This window comes from Falco rusticolus, chromosome 13, assembly GCF_015220075.1.
Source record: "Falco rusticolus isolate bFalRus1 chromosome 13, bFalRus1.pri, whole genome shotgun sequence".
Lineage (NCBI taxonomy): Eukaryota > Metazoa > Chordata > Aves > Falconiformes > Falconidae > Falco > Falco rusticolus.
Genome location: NC_051199.1, coordinates 2,335,044 through 2,345,213, shown reverse-complemented (window position 1 = coordinate 2,345,213; position 10,170 = coordinate 2,335,044).

Genomic DNA, 10,170 nt, shown 5'->3' with positions numbered 1-10,170 from the left:
GAGCCCCGCCGGGCCGGGCGGCGCTGCGGGCAGAGCTGCCGGCGGGGCCGTGCCGCGGCTGCCGGTGACTGCGCGGCCAGCAGCAGCCTCCAGCGGCCGCCCGGCAAACGGCACCGGCGCGGCTCTGGCCGGCGGCCGCGCCAGCCCCCGTGGCCCGGTGTCCCATGTCCCACCGCAAACCCCTGTGGCCTCGTGTTGTCCCGGGGCTCCGTGTCCGACGTCCCACTGCAAACCCCAGTGCAGCCTCGCGTCCAGCACCCAACAGTAAACGTGCGTGGCCTCCTGTCCTGTGTCCCACCACACACACCGGTGTGGCCTCGTGTCCGGCACCTAACAACAAATATCAGTGTGGCCTCATGGCCAGCGTCCCACCACAAACACCAGTGTGGCCTCATGGCCAGCGTCCCACCACAAACATGTGTGGCCTCATGTACAGTGTCCCATGGCAAACGCATGTGACCTCGTGTCCAGTGTCCCACCACAAACATGCATGGCCTCGCGTTCAACATCCCACCACAAACACCAGTGTGGCCTCATGTCTGGCATCCCGTGGGAAATACCAGTATGGTTTCGTGTCCAATATCCCACCTCAAACGCCAGTGTGTCCTCAGGCCCAATGTCCTACCCCAAACACCAATGTGGCCTCATGGCTGGCACCCACTGCAAACACGGGTGTGGTTTCATGTCCAACACCCTGCAGTGAACTCCATTTTGGCCTCACACCCAGCACCCCATGGCAAACATCAGCACGGCCTCACATGCAGTGTCCCGTGGTGGGCACCAGCGTGGCCTCACGCCTGACACCCCACAGCAGACGCCAACACGGCCTCACACCCGGCGTCCCACAGTGAACTCAAGCGTGGCTTTGCATCCAGCACCCTCAGGTGGCACGCCGCCATCATCACCCACATCAGCTCCAAGCCCACGGGGATTCACAGTTGGCCCGAAGCCAGAAGGACATAAATCAAACCCTTCCCCCTAAAAGGGCAGTTTTTCAACAGCACCACCACACCTGCCTGTGCATGGGCAGGAACGAGCCTTTCCCCTTTCTGTCCAGAAATCGTACGGACGCATGGGGCAGGCCTTTGCCCCTGTTGCATGGACAGGGGATGTTGTGACCATGTCACCCCAGAAGCAAGGTGGTGTGAAAGGGTGCACCTCTTCCCCTGCCCTTCACCCTGATGCAGTTGTACGATGGCAGCATCCTTGGCCAAGTGTGGCTGCACGCATGGCTGCAGGATCCTGGAGTCTCCTTGGTGGCTATTCACCGTTGTCCCCCAGAAGGATGGCCTTCAGTCATCAGTGTCACCGTGCCACCAAGGCCCTAAGGGATTTGGGAGCAAAGCAGAGCTTTGCCTGCGCTGGGTCCCCAGGTCCTCACCCTTCCCCAGCATCTCACCCCATACATTGCCTGGTTGTCTTTCCTGAGCTGCTGCACAGAGAACATCTTGCGGAGGAGGAGCCCACCCAGGTGTCTGGAGAAGCTGCAAAACAGGAGTGGATGAGCTTGTTTTCTTGTTGTCTGCTTTTTCTTAGTCCTTTGAAATAATCACAAACATAGCAATTATTGCAAAGATAAAATAGCAAGGATTATGAAATCCTCACAGGCAAAGCTCTCCATCAATTAACTAAATCAATCCTTGCTTTAAAATATAATCCACAACAAGAAGCCACAGCAAGAGATAATTAAAGAAAAGCACAACAAATAAATATTTTTGTGGAAGAAAAGGGTGGGAAGGAGAGAGGAGAGATTTTTATCAGAGCGCAGAATAATTTCGTGCGGTTGCATGTAATGTACAAGCACCAAAAATATCTCAGCAAGGAGCAAGCTGAGATACTTACTGCTGAGGTTTTAAAATGTAGCTGAGGGACTTAAGGGGTGTCATGGGTTTGGAGGCACACGCACACACAAAAAATGCCTGGATCAAGATTTTTAAAAGTAGTGCATAAGACTGGGTTCCTCAGTCCACATTTAGGGACAGATAACTAGAAAAGCTCTCTGGCACCGGGAAGTCCATTCCCCCACAGCACGGACAATGCTGGTGTTTAATCCTCTTCATCACTCACCAATCTCAGCGTAAAACCAGCTCCTCTCCAAGAAGGGTTCGGTCTGGGGGATGCTGTGCTTGGTGCACTGCTAGAGGGGCTCCTCCACAGCCTCCCTTGCTCTGCGATTGAAAAGTCACTGGCAATCCGCTCAAGTTTTTCCCAGTTCAGCCCCATTTATTCCAGTATCAATATCCCCTCGTAACTCAAGTAGCTACCAACCACTCCAGTGTGCTGTTTGGGGAGTAAAGTAAGCAGCCAGCTTCTCAGCAGCCCCAAGTCTCCTGCAGCAATCACAGATGAGGCTGAGCACTTGATTGATTGATTGATTGATTACTACTTTTAATTAAAGCCTTGCCTAGTGACTCTAGCCAGGGATCAAACCTCAACGGCAGGGTGACATGCCAGCATGAAGTCAACAACCGGACACGTGTTCTTCTGGGGCACCCCAAGACCCACGTACATGTGAAGGACACAGGAGTGGTGGGCACTGGCGAGCACCACACACAGCCCCAAGGCTTTGCAGAGGTGTCCACCAAGCGCTGTAGACTCCCGTGACACTTGGGTTTGCCCCTGTAAAATGGAAGCAAACTGGTGTTGGCGTGCCGGCGTTGGGCTGGTGCATGGAACAAGGATAACTAGCCTACGTTTGACCGGACAGATCTGGGTTTATGGCTCAGATGAGCCTCTCGTCTCTCTTTGTTCACCACTTCTCTGTCCTCTGCCAGGCGCCACACCGCACAGGGCGAGGGTGCTTTCTCCCCGTGCCCACGTACAGCACCGAGCACAAACGTCTGCCGTGGTGGAAGAGCTGGGAGAGCCCTGGGCTTGCTTGGCAGATCGAGCTGCATTTCAGACCTCTCTCTCTCTCATGTGCTTTGTCTTCCTTTTGAAACTCAGAGCTTTTCTGCTGCAGCAGAAAGAAACCATCAGGGACAATCAAAAAGGTTAATAAAAAGTTGGAAATGTTCTTAAATGACAGCTCAAGCTTGAAATGTGAGTCGTCTGTTTGTTTTTCTTTGTCGCTCGACTTGAATATCCCTGCTAATTTTTTGAATATTGCTGTGGTGTACAGAAGAATTGCTGATGACACATTTTCCTAACACACGCATTACACAAAAGGAGATTATATTTTAGCCTCTTTTAGAGTCTATAAAATCAGATTCATCCTAACGAAACAGCAAATAAAAAGGGGTTTCCCTTTTCTTTCTCAATCTCTTGGCATTTTTCCTCCTGTGGTTTTATTCTTCTCCTTCCCCCTCCTCTTTCTTACGTTATCTGTGTTTCCTGCTCATTTCAACTTGATGACATGTTGCTGGGACGACTAAGTCTCGTAACCTTCTTAACTTTGCCATTGTTACTGCCTGGAGTGTATTTAGGAGGAGTGTTTTAATTTCTTTTCGAATGCATAGCGCCTGCCCCGTAGAAAGATATTAGAAATGGAAGGGGGGGGAAGGCTTTTCTTCTATAAATGTATGCTATTCAAATCATCTCTTCTTTTATTTCCTTTAAACCCATCATTTGTATGCTGTAGGTCGCTACTTTAAAACCCGGCTCGCTGTTGCTGAAAGGATCACCCATATAATGATGTCATCCATATTCAGCTGAAATCTTGGCTCCTCTGGAGCCCAGCGCTTCCCTCCCCTCCCCCTGGAAGCCCAGCCACAGGCTCCCAACCATCCGCACTCGCCCCAAATTCCCCATGGGAATGTGTGGGCTCAGCTGGGGGTCACAGAGGAAGGGGTGTCCGGCGTGGAAAGGCACCACGACGCCTAGTTTATATGGGAGCGAGCAGTAAATCCAGCTGTTTTGGAGACACCCCTTTTCCAATTTTGATGGAAGGTCCTTCCTTGGGGTCATCCCATGAGGAGGAACCACTTGCTCTCGCTGAGAGCAAAGGATGGGGTCTGACCTGGCTGTCCCAGCCCGTACAGCTGGGCCGAGCCGGGTTTCACTCTGTTCAACATCCCAAACCCAAGGCTGAGCGCCGGCTGGATGCCCCCGTGCCACTCCAGTCTGACTGTATTAAAAACCTAATTGTACACATGTTGTGCACGCGATTGCTCAGTCTCTTCAATGTCAGCCTGATGTCTCCCTGACACACTTATTGTACCTGGATCAATGCTCTTTTAACAACTAATTGATCTTTTATTAACATATAATAACTTACTTATTAAATCTAAATTAAAGACTTAATTGAGACACTTAATCTAGAGTGGCTCAGTGTATCACCCTCATAAGCATAATGTATAATTTAATTAATTGACAGAGCTGATAATAGCATGTCATCTGTCACCATTTCTCCTGACCTGGGAGCTGGTTGCAGCCCGAGGATTTTGCCATGGATCCAAATACAGGGCTCTCCCAGGAGTGGTACTAACGGGGTTTGGGTGATGCTGCTCAACACGCCGGGCACAGACCTCTGCGAGCTGATCCCCACCCCTACCAAAATGCACGCAAATAAATTGTCCGCTGCCTAGGATCACAAATCAATATTAACATTTTATCTGCTTGGGAGGAGGAGGCTGAACGTGCGCCAGGCGCCGGTGGTGAAGGACCAGCTCAGCCCAGCGCTGTCCTGGGGCTGTTGGAGGAGGACGGCAGGACTGTCACCGTCACCATGCTGCCTTCCCCTCCCTACAGGCAGAGACTGGGGGGGGAGGGAGGGGGGGCAGCTGCCCCAAAAGCGGGGTGCAGGCAGCATCCCCCATGTGGGGAGCTGGCAAGGGGCCCCACGTTCCTGGCGACATGAGGCACCGACCAGGCAGGGCTTTATTTCCCCGCTGGTCACTATTCCTTCTGCTCCAGCTAAAATTTGGGCCCATGCACCATTTTTCACAGACAGGCACTTATGTTCCCCACCCACCCACCCCCACCCCCAACCACCATCTCCCAGCAATAAAGAATTTCATTTTAAAAACTGAAAGATTTAATTTAAAAATACAAAATGGCAAAGGGAGGGTTTTTAAATAAAAAAATAAAGGTAAAGAGATGATGGTTGGAACAAAATGTTCTAGAAGAAAGCTGTTCCCTTGGGGTTTCTTTTCTTTAAGCTTTGCATATTACAATTTGAAATTTTTGTAAAGAGATCCCCATTTTATATTCACACTGGTAGCCTGAATTTAAATATCTCTCTCACCTGAGATTAATACAGGCTTCACCCTGAATTACTTCCCAGCTCTGAAGTACAGCTCTGGAGAGCTCAACTCTCCACAAATTCACTTCTCTTTTAGAGGCATAAAAGCTTATGAAATATATGAAATATTAAAATAGCGTGTGTGCTGGGGCAGAGAGGGGGGAAGGGAAGGCTGGGTCAGTGCGGGGGGGCTCCTTTGAAATGAAAACACACTTTTCCTCAAATGAAACCATGGATCTGTTAGCACAGGACAAGAGGCTCATTAAACACTAAAGGTGAAGATTTCAGCCTAAAAGTTGACGCTTTTCTTTTCTTTTCTTTTTTTTTTTGTTATTTTTAAGCCCTGCAGAGGGAGTAGAATGTAATCCATGTTGTATGCGACAGAAATCATTATTTCTGTCAGCAATAGAAAATATCAAGTTTCTCCGGAGCAAAACAAAGTATTCCCTGCAAATGAGGTTATAAACAAAGTTATAAACACTGGCTTCTTATTATGCTAGCTCAACATTAACCAAATCCACCTGATGGGGGGCAAGTACTTTGTTTTACATGCTGAGGACCCATTAGCTAATTGCTATAGAAATCCATCATTTTATATAATGATTTAACCCTCGCAGAGCTGCCAGGCTGGTGGCAGAGGGCAGCCGGTGTGGGAGAGCAGCCAGCACGGCGGCAGGGTGGGCAGGGGCAGGCGGCATCCTGGAGTACTTGTGTGGACCACCTCTCCCGGGGCTACTGCATCCCTCTCCTGCTATTGCCGAGGCGTTTTTTTAACCAAAGGATTTTGGTCCTGTGAAAACCAGCCCCTGCTCACCCTGTGTTTGCTTTCATTCTCCGTGTCTACAAAGACATCAACTCCATCAGATTTCACTTGATTGTTTCAGCACGTGATGCTCGAAGACCTGTTGGTCTCTGGTAGCCCCTCGCACTGTCCCCATCTCTCTTTTCTCCTCCCTGTGTTTTCTTGCATCTTTTCCTCCCTACCTGCCATCACCAGCCTGCACAGCCCAAAGCAGGAGCTCCTATCCCCGGCCGGCGGGGAGGAGAGGAAGCTCTCAGCCAAGACAGGTGGAGTATGACAAGGTGGGACCTCCTGGAGACCCAGCATCGCTCAAATGAGTAACCAGGGGCTGTCAGTGCTGCAAAACCCTGTTTGCTCATGAGCCGTGAGCAGAAGATGCCAAGATGGCAATGGCTGGAGTTTAACAGGGATGGCAGGGGCAGCCCAGAAGAGGCCCAGGAGTGACTTTACCCCACAGCCCTGCCTGCAAGCCCTAGCTAGAGCACCGTGCCTGGGCTCAGCAGCAGGAGGAGGCTGCGGTGGGCACTGCCCACATGGGTCGCACCCTGCCACCCACCCCAGCCCATCAGGTGGTTTGGGGCTGTGCTTGTGACCACCACAGTGACCTGCCAGACTCGTGAGCTGCTGCCAGAGAAAACCTTCCATTAGAAACCTTCCTCAAGGGATCATCAGCATATAAAAATCCACCGATTCCCTCCTTCTTGGCCTCTGTAGTCTTCAGGGTTTGCAAAACACCCAGCACAGTTGTGGCCCAAAAGACACCCCAGCTCCCAAGCGCTTCTGGGCCAAAGCCAGAAGGGATGCAGGGGCACGCACAGCGGGTAGCAGGCGGGCAGCCCACTGCTGCACGTCTGCAACGCGCATCAAGCCGAGGCAATGGGTGGCCAACCTCCAGCTTGGGACATGCCATCAGGGTCCTGCTTCCACGCTTGCCTGGGTGTCCCCAAGGCAAGCGTGATGGCTTCTGGAGCCAGCTCTTGGGATATGCTGTGAATCAACACAAGGCTCGGTCACGGTGCTTTCTCCTGGCAGCATTTTCCGTGCAGACTATGCACACGTGTGCACACATGTACACACGTGTATGCTGTTTTCTTGGAAAGCGCTCACGGCTGTGGCAGAGGGACTTCTGTGCAGCTTCTCCATTCTGCCAGCTGCAATAATTTTCTTTGCTAGCGCTGCTCGTCTGAATCAAATATAGTTTATTTCATTTTAAGAAGTCCTTTTTTTTTTTTTTCATTTCAGGAAAATGAATGTTAGAGCCAGATAAGAAACTATAGTCTGCTTTCAAGAAGGTTACAAGAAAACTGCATCTTGCATTACTAATCCTTTATCTTTCATGTTAACAAAAAGATTACTGACATATTTTTGAATGAAAGAAAATAAAATAGCAAACGCATCTAAAGAACTGTGTAACTTTCATGCAACACACAAATCGGTTGTTAAACGTGGAAAAAAAAAAGGAGGAGAATGAAGGGAAAATTCATAATACATTTCCCTTTGTAAAGTGAGCAAACCAACTTTCTATAATAAAAGAAACTAGTGGAGGACTAGAAGATGCTCCTTTCATAAACAGAGCGCAACACTATTTTTACCAGAGGCTGGATTCAGAAAGCAGAAGAGGAAATCTCCCTTGCCCAGGTTTTCCCAGGAGGTGATGAGGCGGCACCCGCCCCAGGGCAGCCATCCTGCCCTCCTGGGACCTGCATCCCCCAGCCCCTTCCACCAGCCTTGGCTTCAACAGAGCTGTTGCTCTGCCCCAAATCAGGTGCAGGGTGAACGCGTCCCACCTTATGGGCCATCTCCGAGACAGTTGTCACGGGGGACCTAGCTGGTGCCTCCCTCCGCAGTGCAGTGCTCTGTCCCCCCATGCCACATCCACTTGGGATGAGCTTTTCTGGTGCTTCTCATCCCAAACCACCCTAGAAATCCTAGTCCTGATCCTCAGCCCTGCTTTTCCAGGAGAAAACATCCCCCTGCCTTGGCACACAGTGGTTCATTAGGAAACCCATAATTGAATTCCCTGACCATTCAGTTCTAAAACCCCTTTGATCGAGAATTAGTTAATTACATTGGGCCCAGTATATTCCTTGTCACAAATTTTGCCCATGTCCCCCAGATATGCGATTGCAGGCTCCGCTCGCATTGTATCCTTTGAAATGCATTTATGAGCCTTTGAAGCTCTCCCCCCTTAATGATGCATTGTTCGTTAATAAGTTGCCTGTAACATTTCCCCATTAGGAAATAGCTGTCTGCGACTCACTTTGGCTTGAATGAGTAATAATAATCCAAATGTAATTGATAATGTTGGAGAATAAATGGGGATAGGCGCTACCTGGAGAATTGGCTCAAGCGGGGCGGAGGGGGAGAGCGTGGTCCCTGCCTGCCTCCCTGCTGCCGACCTTCACCGTGCTCGCCCTGCCAGAAATCCATTTGACTTTGAGCCGGGGGCTGAATCAAAACTCCCGGCAGCAGATAAGAGCCAGGGAGATCACAGGTAGAGAGTCTCGGCGCGGGCAGCCGTCTCTGCCTGCAGCCGGGGGAGTGGGAGAAGCGTGCCGGGTTTCTGGGGAAGGTGAGAGGAGATAAGCAGCATCTGGAAGCGTGGCAGGAGAAGAGGCCGATGGGGAGATAACGCTGAGATGGGGAGATTGCGCCTTGCTCATCTCAGCAAGGAGGGGTTTAATGAGGTGGATCGGGGGGCTCCACGGAGGAAAGCTGGTGGGACCCCCTCGGTTCTTCTCCTTTATGGAAGGACTCTGGTTATGCCGTCTCCAAGCAGCAGCATCTCGACAAAAGGCCTACCCCAGACTCCCCAGAAAACTTTCTGTCCCCCAAGGCTTTGACCCCAGCCCCACACCGCAGCAGCAGCAGCAGCAGCAGCACAGTATGGGTCTCTGCCCAAATACCCTTCCCAGCTCCTTGCTGGGGTGTCTGGCCGTCCTGGGCACCCTACATCCAGGCAGGGTGCTGCTCCCTGGCACTCCCAGCTCCCTGCCACATAGATTTTCCCCTTTCTTCTCAAATAATCGTGTTTTTCCCCAAAGAAGACCAGGTCTCAGCTCCGCACCCAGGTGGGAACACTGCCAGGAAAGACTTTCCTGCAGTGTCTGTGCAGATGTCTTGTCCTGGCTGGGAGGGCATCTGTAGGACCGTGCTGCTGCCATGGAAATCTTTCCTTGCTAAAACATCCTCATGTACTTCCAAGCAGCTTGGGGGCGGGGAAGGGGGGGAGAAAAAACAAAACCAAAAAACCACCATCTGCTGAAAAACTACATGTAGGAAACCTGCAAGATGTGAATACCTGCCAAGGCAGGCAGGAGCGTGCAGGAAGCAGTAGTGCAGCAAGCAGGACACAGGCTCTCGCCCAAGCTGGTCCAGCCGTGGAGAGGTGGAAGGGATGCTCTGCCCTCCTCTTCCCGGCTGCTTCCCCCCTGCAGCCTGCTGTGCTTTTAGCTTTGCAGGAAGGAAGGCAGCCTCCAGGCTGGGCCAGCCCCAGCCCTGCACATCCCTCCGGTCAGGACAAAGGTCTGCACCCAGAGCCTCCAGGCACGCATGGAATCTGATGTCCGAGAGACCAGAACATCCAGAAAGAGACCCAGAAACTGAGCTCAGCTCAGCCACACAAGTTGAGCGGGTGGGATATAATCAGTGCTGGGAACTCTCAGAGCCTGTCCTTCCAGCACCATTCTCTGGAGGCCTGTCAAGGCAGCACTCTCCACATAAAAACCGACCTAAAATGAAGAAAGTTTAAAGAAAAGGGTTAAACTTCTCCCCTTCCTTCTCCATCTAAACGCAAAGCAGTTACTTGTGGGCTTACGAAAGCATTGTTTTGCTTTTAACTCCGACCAAATTATCCTTGAATCACTCTGTTTTGCTTCGACCTTCTTCTCAAGCATCCCTCAACCGCACATCCCTCCGCTTGCACATTGCCCGCCCCCCCCCCCCCCCCCCCCCGCACACCGCTCCCGCACCGCTCTGCGGTGCCTCGCTGCCGGCAGGTCCGCGGGCTGGAGAACTGCTCCCCTTGCACGTTGCTTGCAAGGGCTTGTCTCTTGCATTTGCTTCTATTGCCCTCTGCTGGGGACTGTCAAAGGGAAGGCTGATGCCCTGGGCAGTGTCTTCTCCTCTCGTGTCCCTCTGCAGCTGTAGGGGAGCCGCGCAGCCCCAGGCTGGGGTGCTGGTGCCG